Consider the following 17,848-nt stretch of genomic DNA (forward strand, 5'->3'; position numbering starts at 1 on the left):
GGAGTGATGGGCGAGGGGACAGTATACTGAACACAGGAGTGATGGGTGAGGGGAGTGTATACTGAACACAGGAGTGATGGGTGAGGGGGACTGTACTGAGCACTGGAGTGATGGGTGAGGGGGACAGTGTTTTCTGAACACAGGAGTGATGGGTGAGGGGGACAGTATACTGAACACAGGAGTGATGGGTGAGGGGAGTGTATACTGAACACAGGAGTGATGGGCCAGGGGAGTGTATACTGAACACAGGAGTGATGGGTGAGGGGAGTGTATACTGAACACAGGAGTGATGGGTGAGGGGAGTGTATACTGAACACAGGAGTGATGGGTGAGGGGGACAGTGTACTGAGCACTATCACCAGTCTGGTTATATTGTACCTCGATATCGAGGACCTTGTGGAATATTGCCTGCGCCAGGCTCTCCCGCACATACTTCTGGTGATCCTTTCGAACTGTGTTGAGGCGATATTCTTTCTCGGACACAATCCTTCCATTCCTTGTGACCTAGACAGGAAAACATTGATTAAAAAACCCCCCATCGTATGTTGAACCATTCGATTCCAATCGATGGCTTTAGAAGCGGTTTACGTGATCGGAGTTGTGTTGAGTTCTGGAGCGATAATATTAAATCTATTAAGACTTACACAGAATGTGCAGCACAGAAAGAGGCCATTGGGCCCAGCTTGTCCGTGCCGGTGTTTATGCTCCACACCAGCCTCCTCCCACCCCTCTTCTTCTCACCCCATCAACATATCCTTCTATTCCTTTCTCCCTCATGTGTTTATCTAGTTTCCCCTGAAGTGTATCTGTGCTATTCACCTCAACCACTCCCTGTGGGAGCGAGTTCCACATTCTCACCACTCTCTGGGTAAAGAAGACCTTTCTGTTGCACTCACAGATCCTCATCACAGTGAGGGAGGCTAAAGCTCGGAGACTGGGCGGTTTTCCATTTTGAACGGCCAGAATCAGCGTCAAGGAGATGAGGAGGAATTTCTTCACTCAGAGGGTGGTGAATCTTTGGAATTCTTTACCCCGGAGAGCTGTGGAAACTGAGTCATTGAATATATTCAAGGTTAAGATAGACAGATTTTTGAGCGACAGAGGAGTCAAGGGTTACGGGGAGCGGGCAGGAAAGTGGAGTTGAGGCCAAAATCGGATCAGCCATGATCTCCTTAAATGGCGGAGCAGGCTCGAGGGGCCGAATGGCCGACTCCTGCTCCTATTCCTTATGTTCTTATGTACATCATTCCCTTCCCTTTATCCCAAGCCCATCCTCCACTGCCATTTTTTTTTAATGTTCTCCACACGAACCAGCCCGCACCCCTCGATTGAGAGTGCCGATTATGGGGAAACTTTTCCCTGTGGGCACATGCCTCTCTACCTCTAACCCTATCGAACCCCTTCATCATTTTAAAAGGCCTCCATCAGGTCAGCCCTCAGCCTTCTCATTGCTAGACAAAAGAGCCCCAGCCTGTTCGGCCTTTCCCGAGAGTTCTAACCGCTCCGTTCCGCTCTCATTGCGACTCTCCGCAGGCTCTACAAGGTGGCGGTTGCATTCATGCTTGCTCACCCATACGGCCTGACCCGCGTGATGTCGAGCTACCGCTGGAATCGCCATTTCGTTAATGGAAAGGTAAGTCTAACTTCAGGATGTGTTAACTACTTAGAAACCTATCAATAATGAGCGAGTGTTTACCAGCATTATTCACCAAACATCTCTTGGTCAAAATGCATTGGGCGTGTCACAGCACAGAAAGAGGCCATTCGGCCCAACTGGTCCATGCCGGTGTTTACGCTCCACGCCAGCCTCCTCCCACCCTGCTTCTCACTGGAAAAGAGAGAAGGTTGAGCGGCGATAGGATTGCTGCTGTTTTTAGCATTCTAAAGGGACTGGATAATGTCCACTGTGACCAGCGGTCTCACCCTGTCCAGAACAGCAGAACCAGAGGACACGGCCTGCGCTTGAAGGGCAAGTTCAAAACTCCTCTGTGGAAACAATATTTCAGTGAGCGAGTGGTCAATCTATGGAACAGGCTCCCGAGGGGACGGTGGAAGCAGTTAGCGTTGATCCATCCAAAGGTGAAATAGATCGATTTCCCCCAGAAAATAACATTTTGTGCTTCAGTATCTGAGTAATTGGAGATATGAGGTGTGGTGAGTGTAGCGAGCTCGGGAGGAACAGGTGAGTTTGGACCTCTGCTTCCCAAAGCTCTCCCCCACTGGGGTTTAGCTCACCTCATGTCTGGGTCTGTTGTAGACTCATTGATCGGGATTGATCGCTGCGATTGGTCAATAACTCAATTAACGTTGTATCATGTGACTACCAGGATGGTCGAGGGTGAACTCGATGGAAACTGGCATAAAAGCAAAATACTGCGGATGCTGGAAATCTGAAATAAAAACAGAAAATGCTGGAGATACTCAGCGGGTCAGGCAGCATCTGTGAAGAGAGAAACAGAGTTAATGTTTCAGGTCGATGACCCTTCATCAGAACTGGTCATCGACTCGGAATGTTAACTCTGTTTCTCTCTCTCCACAGATGCTGCCTGACTGAGATGAGCCTTAGTCTTTGTCCGTCTGGCAATCACTACGATCCTATTGTTGATAATCTCGGACCATGCAGTGCAGCGAGGATCGTGAACCAATCGGTGGACTGCGACAGTCTTGTGCACCTACCAATCCTGCTCGCTGCAGGTGCCTCCGGATCCTGGTATTGTTGAAATATCCTGTCAAGTGCTTGTCTGTCAGGCTGTTGTAGGTGGCGAGTGGTCTGTAAGACACAATGTATTGGAGCGTCAGGCCTTTGAAACCAGTCAGTATCCCGTTCGGACTACAGCGAACGGCTCGTCCAACTGCCCTCTCTACCGCTTCACAAGGGAGGAGTTCATCCATTTACTTTAAACAGGTTAATGCCCGGGGTTAAGGCGGGTTAGCGCCCGGGGTTAAGGCGGGTTAGCGCCCGGGGTTAAGGCGGGTTAGCGCCCGGGGTTAAGGCGGTAGAGGGAAGGAAGTTGAATGAACACCTTCAGTGCCCATCCACTAATATCACCCAACATTAACTTCACTGTTCCATTGTTGTAGTTATAGACCTGACTGCTCTAAAGCTCAGCCGACAGACATAGTGGGCCGAACGGCCTCCTTCTGTGCCATAAATTTTTATGATTTCTATCCTCCATAAAGTTAGCTCATCCAAAACTCTGCTGCCCGTATCCGAACTCGCACCAAGTCCCGTTTAATCATATTTAAATTTTATTTGAACAAAAAGGTACAAAATAAACAACTTTACAATCTCTTTGGTTTATAGTTTCTAAGGTGTGATATTCACCATCTAGAATCGGGGCAGAGGGTATTTAAGAGTAATATTAATAAATTTAATTAATTACATAGAATGGGAGATCAGGTGATGTGTTGCTGCTGCAATATGTGGGAGCTGGTGGACACCATTGATGCTCACGGTGATCACATTTGCAGTAAGTGTTGGCTGCTCGAGGAACTCCGGCTCCGTGTTGAAGAGCTGGAGTCCGAGCTTCAAACACTGAGACACATCAGGGAGGGGGAGAGTTACCTGGACTCTGTGTATCACGAGGTATTCACACCAATTAGATTAATTAATTCAGATGTAGTCCGTGGCCAGGGTCAGGATGGTGCGACTAGAAGTGAGGCAGGTACGGGGATCCAGGAGGTAGTGTTGGAGGAGCCGCAGCCCTTGCACTTGTCCAACAGGTTCGAGGCTCTTACTCCCTGTGAGGATGGGAACAGAGACTGCGGGGAGGATGAGCAAATTGGCCACAGCACCATGGAGCGGGGGGCCATTCAAGTGGGGGGAGTTAAAAGAAATGTTGTAGTGGCAGGGGATAGTATCGTTAGGGGGATAGATAGAGTTCTTTGCAGCCGAGAGCAAGAGTCCCGAAGGCTGTGTTGCCTGCCCGGTGCCAGGGTTAAGGACATCTCCTCTGGACTGGAGAGAAACTTGGAGTGGGAGGGGGAGGATCCAGTTGTCGTGGTCCATGTTGGTACCAACGACATAGATAGGACAAGGAAGGAGGTTCTGCTGAGGGAGTTTGAGCAGCTAGGGGCCAAATTAAAAAGCAGAACCACAAGGGTAATAATGGATTATTATCTGAGCCACGAGTGAATTTGGCTAGGACAAATAAAATTAGAGAGTTAAATGCGTGGCTCAAAGACTGGTGTGGGAGAAATGGGTTTTGCTTCCTGGGACACTGGCACCAGTACTGGGGCAGGAGGGAGCTGTTCTGTTGGGACGGGCTTCACTTGGCCAGTGCTGGGACTAGAGTCCTGGCAGATCATATAACTAGGGCTGTAGAGAGGGCTTTAAACTAACTAGTGGGGGGGGAGGTTCCTAGAGAGCAAATAATAAAAATGACAACAGAGAAGGTCATAGACTTAGGTAGCAGTGGGGAAATTAAAAACCAGAGCGTGTCAGGAAGGGGCAGAAGGTATGGAGTAAAAGGTAAAGTAATAAAAAAAGGGCAAAAGCAGGAACTAAGTGTCACAAAACATATTTGAAAGCTCTCTATCTGAATGCACGTAGCATTTGTAACAAAATAGACAAGTTAATGGCACAAATAACTACATATGGGTATGATCTTGTGGCCATTACAGAACCATGGCTGCAGGGTGACAATGCCTGGGAATTAAACATACCAGGTTATTTAACGATCAGGAAGGACAGGCAGGAAGGAAGGGGAGGTGGGGTGGCTATGTTAATAAAGGAAGGAATCACTGTAATACAGAGAAATGATATTGGGTCAAAAGATCAGGATAATGAAACAGTTTGGGTGGAGGTAAGGAATAATAAGGGGAAAAAAACACTAGTGGGCGTAGTCTATAGGCCTCCGAACAGTGGCAACTCTGTTGGACGGAGTATCAATCAGGAAATAGTTGAGGCTTGTAATAAGGGAACATCTATAATTATGGGGGATTTTAACTATCATATTAATTGGACAAATCAAATTGGGCAGGGCTGCCTTGAGGATGAGTTCATTGAGTGTATTAGGGATGGGTTTCTTGAGCAGTATGTAACTGAACCGACCAGGGGGCAAGCAACCTTAGATCTCGTCCTGTGTAACGAGACGGGATTAATTAAAAATGTCCTAGTAAAGGATCCCCTTGGAATGAGTGACCATAACATGGTTGAATTCCATATTCAATTAGAGGGTGAGAAGGTTGGATCTCAAACAAGCATGCTAAGCTTGAATAAAGGAGACTATGAATGTATGAGAGCGGAATTGAGTAGAGTGGATTGGGAAAATAGATTAAAGGGTAAGACGATACATGATCAGTGGTGCACATTTAAGGAGTTATTTTACAACTTCCAAAAAATATATATTCCACTGAGAAGAAAAGGGTGTAAAAGAAAAGACAGCCATCCGTGGCTAAGTAAAGAAATTAAGGATAGTATTCGACTAAAAACAAGGGCATATAAGGTAGCCAAATCTAGTGGGAGGATAGAAGATTGGGAAAACTTTAAAAGACAGCAAAAAATAACAAAAAGATTGATTAAGAAAGGGAAGATAGATTATGAAAGTAAATTAGCAAAAAATATAAAAACAGATAGTAAGAGTTTTTATAGTTATATAAAAAGAAAAAGGGTGGCTAAAGTAAATGTTGGTCCCTTAGAGGATGAGACCGGGAAATTAATGGTGGGAAATATGGAGATGGCAAAAACACTGAATGAATATTTTATATCAGTCTTTACAGTAGAAGACACTAAGAATATCCCAACACTGGACAAACAGGGGGGGGGGAGCTAAACACGATCAAAATCACTAAGGAAGTGGTACTCGGTAAAATAATGGGACTCAAGGCGGATAAATCACCTGGACCTGATGGCTTACATCCTAGGGTCTTGAGGGAAGTGGCGGTAGGGATTGTGGATGCATTGGTAATAATTTTCCAAAACTCCCTGGACTCGGCAAAGGTCCCGGCAGACTGGAAAACTGCTAATGTAACACCCTTATTTAAAAAGGGCAGTAGACAGAAGGCTGGAAACTATAGACCGGTTAGCCTAACATCTGTGGTAGGTAAAATTTTGGAGTCCATTATTAAGGAGACAGTAACAGGACATTTGCATAATCATAATTTAATAGGACAAATTCAGCATGGTTTTATGAAGGGGAAGTCATGTTTGACAAATTTGCTGGAGTTCTTTGAGGAAGTAACATATAGGGTGGATAAAGGGGAACCAGTGGACGTAGTGTATTTAGACTTCCAAAAGGCATTTGACAAGGTGCCACACAAAAGATTATTGCTTAAGATAAAAAATCACGGGATTGGGGGTAATATTCTGGCATGGATAGAGGATTGGCTATCTAACAGAAGCAGAGAGTTGGGATAAATGGTTCATTCTCAGACTGGCAATCAGTAACTAGTGGTGTTCCGCAGGGGTCAGTGCTGGGTCCCCAACTCTTTACAATCTATATTAACGATTTGGAGGAGGGGACCGAGTGTAACATATCAAAGTTTGCAGATGATACTAAGATGGGAGAGAAAGTAGTGAGTGAGGAGGACATAAAAAACCTGCAAGGGGACATAGACAGGCTAAGTAAGTGGGCAGAGATTTGGCAGATGGAATACAATACTGGAAAGTGTGAGGTTATGCACTTTGGCAGGAAAAATAGTAGAGCAAGTTATTATCTTAATGGCAAGAAACTGGAAAGTACTGAAGTACAAAGGGATCTGGGGGTCCTGGTGCACGAAACTCAAAAGGTTAGTATGCAGGTGCAGCAAGTGATTAAGAAGGCCAATGGAATGTTGGCTTTCATTGCTAGGGGGATAGAATATAAAAATAGGGAGGTATTGCTTCAGTTGTACAAGGTATTGGTGAGACCGCACCTGGAATACTGCGTACAGTTTTGGTGCCCATACTTAAGAAAGGACATACTTGCTCTCGAGTCAGTACAAAGAAGGTTCACTCGGTTAATCCCGGGGATGGACATATGAGGAGAGGTTGAGTAGATTGGGACTCTACTCATTGGAGTTCAGAAGAATGAGAGGCGATCTTATTGAAACATATAAGATTGTGAAGGGGTTGGATCGGGTGGATGCGGGGAAGATGTTCCCGATGATGGGTGAAACTAGAACTAGGGGGCATAGTCTTAGAATAAGGGGCTGCTCTTTCAAAACTGAGATGAGGAGGAACTACTTCACTCAGAGGGTGGTAGGTCCATGGAATATGCAGCCCCAAAAAGCTGTAGAAGCTACATCATTACATAAATTTAAAACAGAAATAGACAGTTTCCTAGAAGTAAAGGGAATTAAGGGTTACGGGGAGCGGGCAGGAATTTGGACAGGAGTCTAGGTTCGGATCGGTCATGGCCCTGTGGGTAGCGGAGTGGGCCCAGGGGCCGTGTAGCCTGATCCTGCTCCTATTTCGTGTGTCTAATTCTGTTAGATTCAGGAGGTGGTTCTGTGATAGTGGATTGGCGGTTAGGATCAGATCAGCCATGATCTTATTGAATGGCGGAGCAGGCTCGAGGGGCCGATTGGCCTACTCCTGCTCCTATTTCTTATGTTCTTATGTTTAGCGTAGACAGAAGCCAGAGGTCGAGGCAAAGGAGGAGACATCCACTTTGGTAGCAAGAATGGAAAAGCAGAATATTTTTTATACAGTGAGAGACTAGTAAATGTTGGTATTCAGAGAGATTTGGGTGTCCTTGTACATGGTTCACAGAAAGTTAACAGCAAGCAATTAGGAAGGCAAATGGTATGTTGGCCTTTATTGCAAGGGGGTTGGAGTATAAGAGTAAGGAAGTCTTGCTACAATTGTACAGGGCCTTGGTGAGACCACACCTGGAGCATTGTGCGCAGTTTTGGTTTCCTTACCCTTGGTATCCTTAGAGGCGGTGAAACAAAAGTTCACCAGACTGGTTCCTGGGATGAGAGGGCTGTCATATGAGGCGAGATTAAGTAGAATGGGCCGATACTCTCCGGAGTTTAGAAGAATGAGAGGTGATCTCATTGAAACGTGTAAAATTCTTACAGGGCATGGCAGGGTAGATGCTGGATGATGTTTCCCCTGGCTGGGGAGTCTAGAACCAGGGGTCACAGTCTCAGAATAAGGGGTCGGCCATTTAGAACTGAGATGAGGAGAAATTTCTTCACTCAGAGGCTGGTGAATCTTTGGAATTCTCTACCCCAGAGGGCTGTGGAGGCTCAATCGTTGAGAATAGGAAGGATGGGAATGCCTTAGGGAGGGTGCAGAAAAGATTTACGAGAATGATTCCAGAGATGAGGGACTTCTATTATGTGGATAGACTGGAGAAGCTGGGGTTGTTCTCCTTAGGGCAGAGAAGGTTGAGTGGAGATTTGATAGAGGTGTTCAAAATCATGAGGGGTCTGGACAGAGTAGATAGAGAGAAACTGTTCCCATTGGCGGAAGGGTTGAGAACCAGAGGACACAGATTTAACGTTATTGGCAAAAGAACCAAAGGCTGTAAAGGAAATAGCCATATTCCAAGAGATACACCATCCTATGAAAGGAATTTTGACTTCATGAAAACTGGGTTTAAAAATCTAAAAGCTTCAACGACACAAGCTGTAAACAGAAATACAGGCTTCTGAGATAAGATGAAGTGTTAACACAAAAGTTGTAAACACCACACAAGCTTTTGAAATGGGAATTGATTGTTAATACTGAGACAAAGGCCCTATTGAAGAAGCAAAGGCTTGCTTCCGAGGAGTCTGCAGTTCGGAACCAACACAATAGCAATGCCCATTTCTTTAAAAACTACACTTCGAACAGTAACACAGAATATTAAAAAACCATGTGCCTTTGATAAAAGTAACATCAAATGAAAGACAGGAAACATAAGTCTGTAATATAACCAACTAAGATGGCTACGAAAACAAACACCCTCGTTGAAGTGTTTTTGATTTACATATTGTAAAAAGTACCTACAGAAGACTTTGAAAATATTACATCAATAGATGACACCAAGCAATCACATTGTGTTTGTGTTGAACTTGGAACACATAGGAGTCACGACGTCTGCTTCCAAACAGCTAGGTGATTTTAGAATTGAATGGAAGGCCTTCAATGAAAATGGCATCAAATAGATACATAAGTTATAACTGTTTTTTATGATACGTTTTGAACACCTAAACAACAGACAGGATTCTGAGAGTTGGCAGCTGAAATGACAGTAAGAATAGAAAAGAATTCAACAAAGAATGACTAGAGATAATTAGCTTACATCAGCAGAAAACTTCAAAGAATAAACCACTAAAAAAAGGTATAAAAATAGAGCTTTTCAGATGGATAGTCAGAAGTCACTGGAAAGGGCAAGCGATTCGCAACTTCAGAGGCAGTCTCTGTAAGTTTTTAAACTCTGAGTCTCGGGGATCAAGAGGTACTCTTATTTGATTTTGGTGGATATTATGGATTATAAATAATAAGAAATGTAAAAATGTACGAAGTTAAGATTTGAGAATAAGGATCTCTGAGAATAAGAAATGTAAGCTATTTGTATTTTGAACTGTTAAAGTTGCGATTGACTCACAAGCTGTTAACTGTATGTCGGCTCTTAAATAAATCTATATATTTTTAGAATTGTCTCAAATAGTATTTCTGTATCAAACTCGCAAACTCAATTTCTCTACATTCATTTTGTGAGGAGTTGCAGAATTTTTTTTTGGGGGGGGGGGGTGGTTTCCGGACCCTCATAATATTTGGAAGGTTACAGTCTGGTTAAACTTATTAAAAGTGCTATCTAGAAGAGGGTAACATATTCAAGTCATTCCTTTCCTTTAGAGAGTGATAGCCAGGACCTTTAGACCCAATTAACCCTCTTATAGAATTCGGCTATCTCTAACTTTAGTTGACGGTGAACGTCTGGGGAATACGCCTGATCTGGGGTAGCCCGAAAAGGGCTAGGACTAGTAATTATCCCTTCAAGGTGACATGAGGAAAAACTTTTTTACACAACGAGTGGTTATGATCTGGAATGCACTGCCTGAAAGAGTGGTGGAGGCAGATTCAATCAAGGCTTCCAAAAGGGAATTGGATAAATACCTTAAGGGGAAATACAATTGCAGGGCTACGAGGAAAGGGCGGCGGAGTGGGACTAGCTGAAGTGCTCTTGCAGAGAGCCAGCACGTGCTCGACGGGCCGAATGGCCTCCTTCTGTGCTGTAACCATTCTATGATTCTATATTCAAGGCTGAGATCAATAGATTTTTGGGCTCGAAGGGAATCAAGGGATAGGAGGAGAGTGCGGGAAAGTGGAGTTGATGTAAAAGTTCAGCCATGATCACACTGAATGGCGGAGCAGGCTCGAGGGGCCGAATGGCCGACTCCTCTTATTTCTTATGTTCTTAGAAGGGGTAACTGCAAAGCTTGGTCAAAGATGTAGGTTTAAAGGAGCATCTTAAAGGAGGAGAGAGAGGCGGAGAGGTTTAGGGAGGGAATTCCAGAGCTTGGGGCCCAGGCAACTGAAGGCACGGCCGCCAATGGTGGAGCGATTAAAAACGGGGATGCTCAAGAGGCCTGAATTGGTGGAACACAGAGATCTCAGAGGGTTGTAGAGCTGGAGGAGATTATAGAGATAGAGAGGGGCGAGGCCACGGAGGGATTTGAAAACAATCTGTTTTAAATAATACCAGGTACATTCTGTGTTCTAATAAACGCAGTCAACTCTGGTGAAGAAAGAAAGCCTTGCATTTACACAGCACCTTTCACCACCTTACGACGTCCCAGCCAATGAAGTACTTATTGAAGTGTAGTCACTGTTGGAATGTAGGAAACGCGACAGCCAATTTGCGCACAGCAAGCTCCCACAAACAGCAATGTGATAATGACCAGATCATCTGTTTTAATGATAGATATTGGTCAGGAAACCAGGGAGAACTCCCCTGCTTTTCTTGAAAATAGCGCCATGGGATCTCTTATATTCACCTGAGTGAGCAGACGGGGGCCTCGGTTTAACATCTCATCTGAAAGACGGCAACGCCGACAGTGCAGCACTCCCTCAGTACTGCCCCTCCGACAGTGCGGGGCTCCCTCAGTACTGTCCCTCCGACCGTGCAGCACTCCCTCAGTACTGCCCCTCCGACAGTGCAGCGCTCCCTCAGTACTGCCCCTCCGACAGTGCAGCGATCCCTCAGTACTGCCCCTCCGACAGTGCGGGGCTCCCTCAGTACTGCCCCTCCGACAGTGCGGGGCTCCCTCAGTACCGCCCCTCCGACAGTGCGGGGCTCCCTCAGTACTGCGCTGGGAGTGTCAGTTTAGATTTTGTGCTCAAGTCTCTGGAGTGGGACTTGTACACTCGACCTCCTAACTCAGAGGCGAGAGTGCCAAGATGTAGGATATCATTTGTGGAGCTGAGGCAGAACAAGAGGAAGAGAAGTAGAGTGCTGCATAATATGCACAACACAAGGGCATTGGCAATAGTCTCAGTTGGTGATTTATTACACTACATTCTGTACAAGTTGCTACATGTATAATCTGACCTACATTACTGGCAGCCAAGATACCTAGATAATACCACCAACCTCCTTGGAGTGTTGGCAAACACTGCCCATTAATGGAGCGCTCTGATTAACCTAACTCCCTTCAGAGAGCCAGCACAGGCATGATGGGCTGAATGGCCTCCGTCAGTGCCATAGATTCTCTGTAAACTTCAGCTCATCCAAAACTCTGCTGCCCCGCGTCCTAACTCGCGCCGAGTCCCTTTCACCCATCACCCCCTGTGCTCACTGCCCCGTGTCCTAACTCACACCCAGTCCCGTTCACCCATCACCCCCTGTGCTCACTGCCCCGTGTCCTAACTCACACCCAGTCCCGTTCACCCATCACCCCGTGCTCACTGCCCCGTGTCCTAACTCACACCCAGTCCCGTTCACCCATCACCCCCTGTGCTCACTGCCCCGTGTCCTAACTCGCGCCGAGTCCCGTTCACCCATCACCCCCTGTGCTCACTGCCCCGCGTCCTAACTCGCGCCGAGTCCCTTTCACCCCTCACCCCTGTACTCACTGCCCCGCGTCCTAACTCACACCCAGTCCCGTTCACCCATCACCCCCTGTGCTCGCTGACCTAGATTGGCTCCCGGTCCGGCAACGTCTTAATTTAAAAATTCTTATCCGTGTTCAAATCCCTCCATGGCCTTGCCCCTCCCTATCTCTGTAACCACCTCCAGCCCTACAACCCCCCGAGATCTCCGCACTCCTCGAATTCTGGTTTCTTGCGCATCCCTGATTATAATCGCTCCACCATTGGCGGCCGTGCCTTCAGCTGCCTGGGCCCTAAGCTCTGGAATTCCCTCCCTAAACCTCTCCGCCTCTCTCTCTCCTCCTTTAAGACGCTCCTTAAAACCGCCCTCTTTGACCCAGCCTTTAGTCACCTGCCCTAATATCTCATGTGTCTCGGTGTCAGTTTGTCTGATTTACGTTCCTCTGAAGCACCTTGGGAGGTTTTACTATGTTAAAGGCGCTCTATAAATGCAGGTTGTTGTCGATTCTATGTCAAGATGCAATTTTAGATTGCAAGCTCAGTTCAGGTGAAATGTGCCTTTCAGCCTCTTGGCCCTCATTATCCCAAAATACCAGAGCGTAATGGTACAGCTGGGGCTAAGGAGGTATGTAACTGAGCAGCTTAAAATCACAAAGGATTCAAGAAGAAAGTTAGTTGCAAAAAGAACAAATTGAATTTTGATAAAGCTCCTTTCTTCAAAGCCCGTCGCAGACAATTAATTACAGTTGAGATGTCGTTAATGTTACGTCTGGTCATGTGAGAAATGACAAGAATGAAAGATCAAGTTATCACCTCAGGACCCAAAGCGCTTTACAACCAATGAGTTACTTTTGAAAAACTGCCCCTCCGACAGTGCAGCGCTCCCTCAGTACTGCCCCTCCGACAGTGCAGCACTCCCTCAGTACTGCCTCTCCGACAGTGCGGCGCTCCCTCAGTACTGCCCCTCCGACAGTGCAGCGCTCCCTCAGTACTGCCCCTCCGACAGTGCAGCACTCCCTCAGTACTGCCTCTCCGACAGTGCAGCGCTCCCTCAGCACTGCCTCTCCGACAGTGCGGCGCTCCCTCAGTACTGCCCCTCCGACAGTGCAGCGCTCCCTCAGTACTGCCCCTCCAACAGTGCAGCACTCCCTCAGTACTGCCCCTCCGACAGTGCAGCGCTCCCTCAGTACTGCCCCTCCGACAGTGCAGCACTCCCTCAGTACTGCCCCTCCGACAGTGCAGCGCTCCCTCAGTACTGCCCCTCCGACAGTGCAGCGCTCCCTCAGTACTGCCCCTCCGACAGTGCAGCGCTCCCTCAGTACTGCCCCTCCGACAGTGCAGCGCTCCCTCAGTACTGCCCCTCCGACAGTGCAGCGCTCCCTCAGTACTGCCTCTCCGACAGTGCAGCGCTCCCTCAGTACTGCCCCTCCGACAATGCAGCGCTCCCTCAGTACTGCTCCCCGACAATGCAGCGCTCCCTCAGTACTGCCCCTCCGACAGTGCGGCGCTCCCTCAGTACTGCCCCTCCGACAGTGCAGCACTCCCTCAGTACTGCCCCTCCGACAGTGCAGCACTCCCTCAGTACTGCCCCTCCGACAGTGCAGCACTCCCTCAGTACTGCCCCTCCGACAGTGCAGCGCACCCTCAGTACTGCCCCTCCGACAGTGCAGCACTCCCTCAGTACTGACCCTCCGACAGTGCGGCGCTCCTTCAGTACTGCCCCTCCGACAGTTCAAACCTAAAACCTCCATAACAAGGGGACATAACCTTAAAATTAGAGCCAGGCCGTTCAGGGGTGATGTCAGGAAGCTTCTTCACACAAAGGGTAGTGGAAATCTGGAACTCTCTCCCCCAAAAAGCTGTCGAGGCTGAGGGTCAACTGAAAATTTCAAAACTGAGTTTGAAAGGTTTTTGTTGGGTAAGGGTATTAAGGATTACGGAACCAAGGCGGGTAGATGGAATTAAAATACAAATCAGCCATAATCTAATTGAATGGCGGAATAGGCTCGAGGGGTTGAATGGTCTCCTCCTGTCCCTATGAGGACAAGAATGTTTTTTTATATTCGTTTCTGGGATGCGGGCGTCACTGGCAAGGCCGGCATTTATTGCCCATCCCTATTTGCCCTTGAGAAGGTGGTGGTGAGCCGCCTTCTTGAACCACTGCAGTCCGTGTGGTGAAGGTACTCCCACAGTGCTGTTAGGGAGGGAGTTCCAGGATTTTGACCCAGCGACGGTGAAGGAACGGCCGATATATGTCCAAGTCAGGATGTTGTGTGACTCGGAGGGGAACTTGGAGGTGGTGGTGTTCCCATGCGCCTGCTGCCCTTGTCCTTCTAGGTGGAAGAGGTCGCGGGTTTGGGAGGTGTTGCCGAAGAAGCCTTGGCGAGTTGCTGCAGTGCATCTTGTAGATGGTACACACTGCAGCCACGGTGCGCCGGTGGTGGAGGGAGTGAATGTTTGAGGTGGTGGATGGGGTGCCAATCAAGCGGGTTGCTTTGTCCTGGATGGTGTCGAGCTTCTTGAGTGTTGTTGGAGCTGCACTCATCCAGGGAGGTGGAGAGTATTCCATCACACTCCTTACTTGTGCCTTGTAGATGGTGGAAAGGCTTTGGGGAGTCAGGAGGTGAGACACTCGTCACAGAATACCTAGCCTCTGGCCTGCTCTTGTAGCCACAGTATTTATGTGGCTGGTCCAGTAATTTTCTCGTCAATGGTGACCCCCAGGATGTTGATGGTGGGGATTCGCCAATGGTAATGTCGTTGAATGTCAAGGGGAGGTGGTTAGACTCTGGCTTGTTGGAGATAGTCTTTGCCTGGAACTTCTGTGGCACCAATGTTACCCGCCACTTATCAGTCCAAGCCTGAACGTCGTCCAGGTCTTGTCGCATGCGGGCATGGACTGCTTCATTATTTGAGGAGTTGTGAATGGTGCTGAAGATTATGATGGAGGGAAGGTCATTGATGAAGCAGCTGAAGATGGTTGGGCCTAGGACACTGCCCTGAAGAACTCCTGCAGCGATGTCTGGGGTGGTGATGATTGACCTTCAACCACCACAACCATCTTCCTTTGTGCTAGGTATGACTCCAGCCAGTGGAGCATTTTCCCCCTGATTCCCAATGACTTCAGTTTTACTAGGGCTCCTTGATGCCACACTCGGTCAAATGCTGCCTTGATGTCAAGGGCAGTCACTCTCACCTCACCTCTTGAGTTCAGCTCTTTTGTCCATGTTTGGACAGAGGCTGTAATGAGGTCGGGAGCTGAGTGGTCTTGGCGGAACCCAAACTGAGCATCAGTGAGCAGACTATTGGTGAGTAAGTGCCGCTTGATAGCACTGTTGACGACACCTTCCATCACTTTGCTGATGATTGAGAGTAGACTGATGGGGCGGTAATTGGCCGGATTGGATTTCTCCTGCTTTCTGTGGACTCCCACTGAACGGTAATTCCATAAAAACACCGAGAAGGATAACAATTTGGTTCAGTATTTTAATTAGTGGTTTGTTTATTTCAATTAACTACCTGATTGGGCAACAATCCCATTGGAACCTCACACTCCTAATGACCTAATGCTTCACAAACCACTGACTGGCTTTTTAAATGAGGTACCTGACCACTTTTGCAGCTTTGCATTTGACAGCCCGTACATAACCCATAGCGTCAGGTCGAGTGCGCCTGTGCTGGCACAGGTAATTCATTCTCTAAGCTGTACCCATTCCTTATTTACACAACAACACAATGGCTCACGAGGACACACTCACTTCTGCACAGGGGACTGCGCACTTAAATGCATTTTCCACTGGGCAATTTACATGGACGGATATGAAAGAAAATAAAGAAAGTAATTGCATGCACCCGGCGCCTTCCACGGCCTCACCGCCAGTGAAGTGCTTTCTGAAATGCCGCCACTGTTGTGGGATCTTGCTGTGCGCAGATTTGGCTGCCGCGTTTCCGACATTACAACAGTGACTACACTTCAAAAAAAAAAAAGCACTTCCCTTGCTGCAAGGCGCTCTGGGGCGTCCGGAGATTGCGAAAGGGGCGACAGAAATACAAGTTAATGGACTTCATCCACGGATAGCTTGTGTTTTTCTGGGAGTTAACCCTTTGTGGCACGAATTTAACCACGTAGCAACATCAAAATGTGAAATCAGCCTAAAAATCCCTTCTGGGCCAGAGGAGGAAATATGTGAAAAAGCTGACTGTCTCCATCAAAACACAGTCATGGAGGATGTTTCCATTCTAACTGTGTAAGGGACTCTTTCATGATGGGTACAAAGATTATCCAACAAATATTTGTCATCATAATATTGTAACCAAGACTCCCGCACATTGATTTGTTGATTGCCCACAAAGGGAATTATTTGATAATGGTTAAGCGTAGACTTTCTGTGATGAAAGCATCAAATTATGAGGGGTTATGGGGCCAGAACTTCGGGTCTCCACGGGTGAGTACGCGCTGGGTACTCACGCATAGGCCCAACGAAAGTGCCGGTTTCGTGCATGCACTGCGCATGCGCTGGAAACTGGAACTTCCGTTCCCTTGAAGGAAGGGGTTCACAGGTCGAACGCGTGCGCCGGAGAGGCAGCGCGTTCGCCTGGAACTTCCGATTTTTTTGCAGGTTTCTCCGGGAGGGCAAGTCTGCAGGAGCTACGCATGAAAAAAAGCAGTCGCAAGGCCTGCTTTTAACAAGGCAAGAGGTTAATTAAGTAAAATTAAAACATTTTTCAACAGGTTTATCATTTTTAAATACTTTAAAGAAACGTAAGTTTATTTTTAGCCCCGTTAAAAACTTTAATTAATTTTTTCAAAAATTTTAATTTTTGTTTAAGTTAATTTATGTAATTTATAGTCATTTTAAAAATTTGATTTATTTGAAGTTTTATTTGAAGTTTGACTTCCTGTCAAACCTATGAATACAGATTCCCTGCTCCGATTGGCTCTCCATGGCCCACGTGATCCCAGGGGACGCTTCGAACTAACTGCGCCCCTGGGATACGCAAGCACTGCGCGCCGGCAGCTGGAGCAGGCCCAGGATCGGAATCCCACGTGGGCCCACAGCTCAACGGCCGACGCGCTAGGTAAGTGCAGGTCGGGGGCTTGCACCCGTGGGAAGCCCCCGACCCGAATTTCTGGCCCATTGATGGATTAAGTGAATGGGCAAAACTGTGGCAAATGGATTTCAGTGTAAGCAAATGTGAGGTCATCCACTTTGGACCTAAAAAGGGTAGAACAGGGTACTTTCTAAATGGTGAAAAGCTGAAAACAGTGGAGGTCCAAAGAGACTTGGGGGTCCGGGTACATCGATCATTAAAATGTCATGAACAGGTACAGAAAATAATCAAAAAGACTAATGGAATGCTGGCCTTTATATCTAGAGGACTAGAATACAAGGGGTTAGAGGTTATGCTGCAGCTGTACAAAACCCTGGTTAGACCACACCTGGAGCACTGTGAGCAGTTCTGGGCACCACACCTTAGGAAGGATATACCGACCTTGGAGGGAGTGCAGCGTAGGTTTACCAGAACACCCGGACTTCAAGGGTTAAGTTACGAGGAGAGATTACACAGACTAGGGTTGTATTCCCTAGAATTTAGAAGGTTAAGGGGTGATCTGATCGAAGTTTTCAGGATATTAAGGAGAACAGACAGGGTAGAGAGAGAGAAACTATTTCCGCTGGTTGGGGATTCTAGGACTAAGGGGGCATCGTCTAAAAATTAGAGCCAGGCTATTCAGGAGTGAAATTAGGAAACACTTCGACACACAAAGGGTGGGAGAAGTTTGGAACTCTCTTCCGCAAACAGCAATTGATGCTAGATCAATTGTTAATTTTAAAATCGGAGATTGATAGATTTTTGTTAACTAAAGGTATTAAGGGATAT

The 17,848-nt window shown here is 47.2% G+C and overlaps 1 long non-coding RNA gene across 1 annotated transcript; it reads right to left on the reverse strand.

The window, feature by feature from the left end:
• Positions 1-290: 290 nt before the first annotated feature.
• Positions 291-11,740, reverse strand: LOC147122423 (uncharacterized). The gene is made up of 3 exons (XR_015075432.1): positions 10,915-11,740; positions 2,677-2,770; positions 291-504 (listed from the first exon to the last, which is right to left on the reverse strand). It is a non-coding gene; the product is annotated as an uncharacterized LOC147122423 (long non-coding RNA).
• Between the last annotated feature and the right edge of the window lie 6,108 nt (positions 11,741-17,848).

The sequence above is a fragment of the Somniosus microcephalus genome, chromosome 3 (genome assembly GCF_052327205.1).
Source record: "Somniosus microcephalus isolate GS21.2 chromosome 3, FLI_Smic_1.0, whole genome shotgun sequence".
Taxonomy (NCBI): domain Eukaryota; kingdom Metazoa; phylum Chordata; class Chondrichthyes; order Squaliformes; family Somniosidae; genus Somniosus; species Somniosus microcephalus.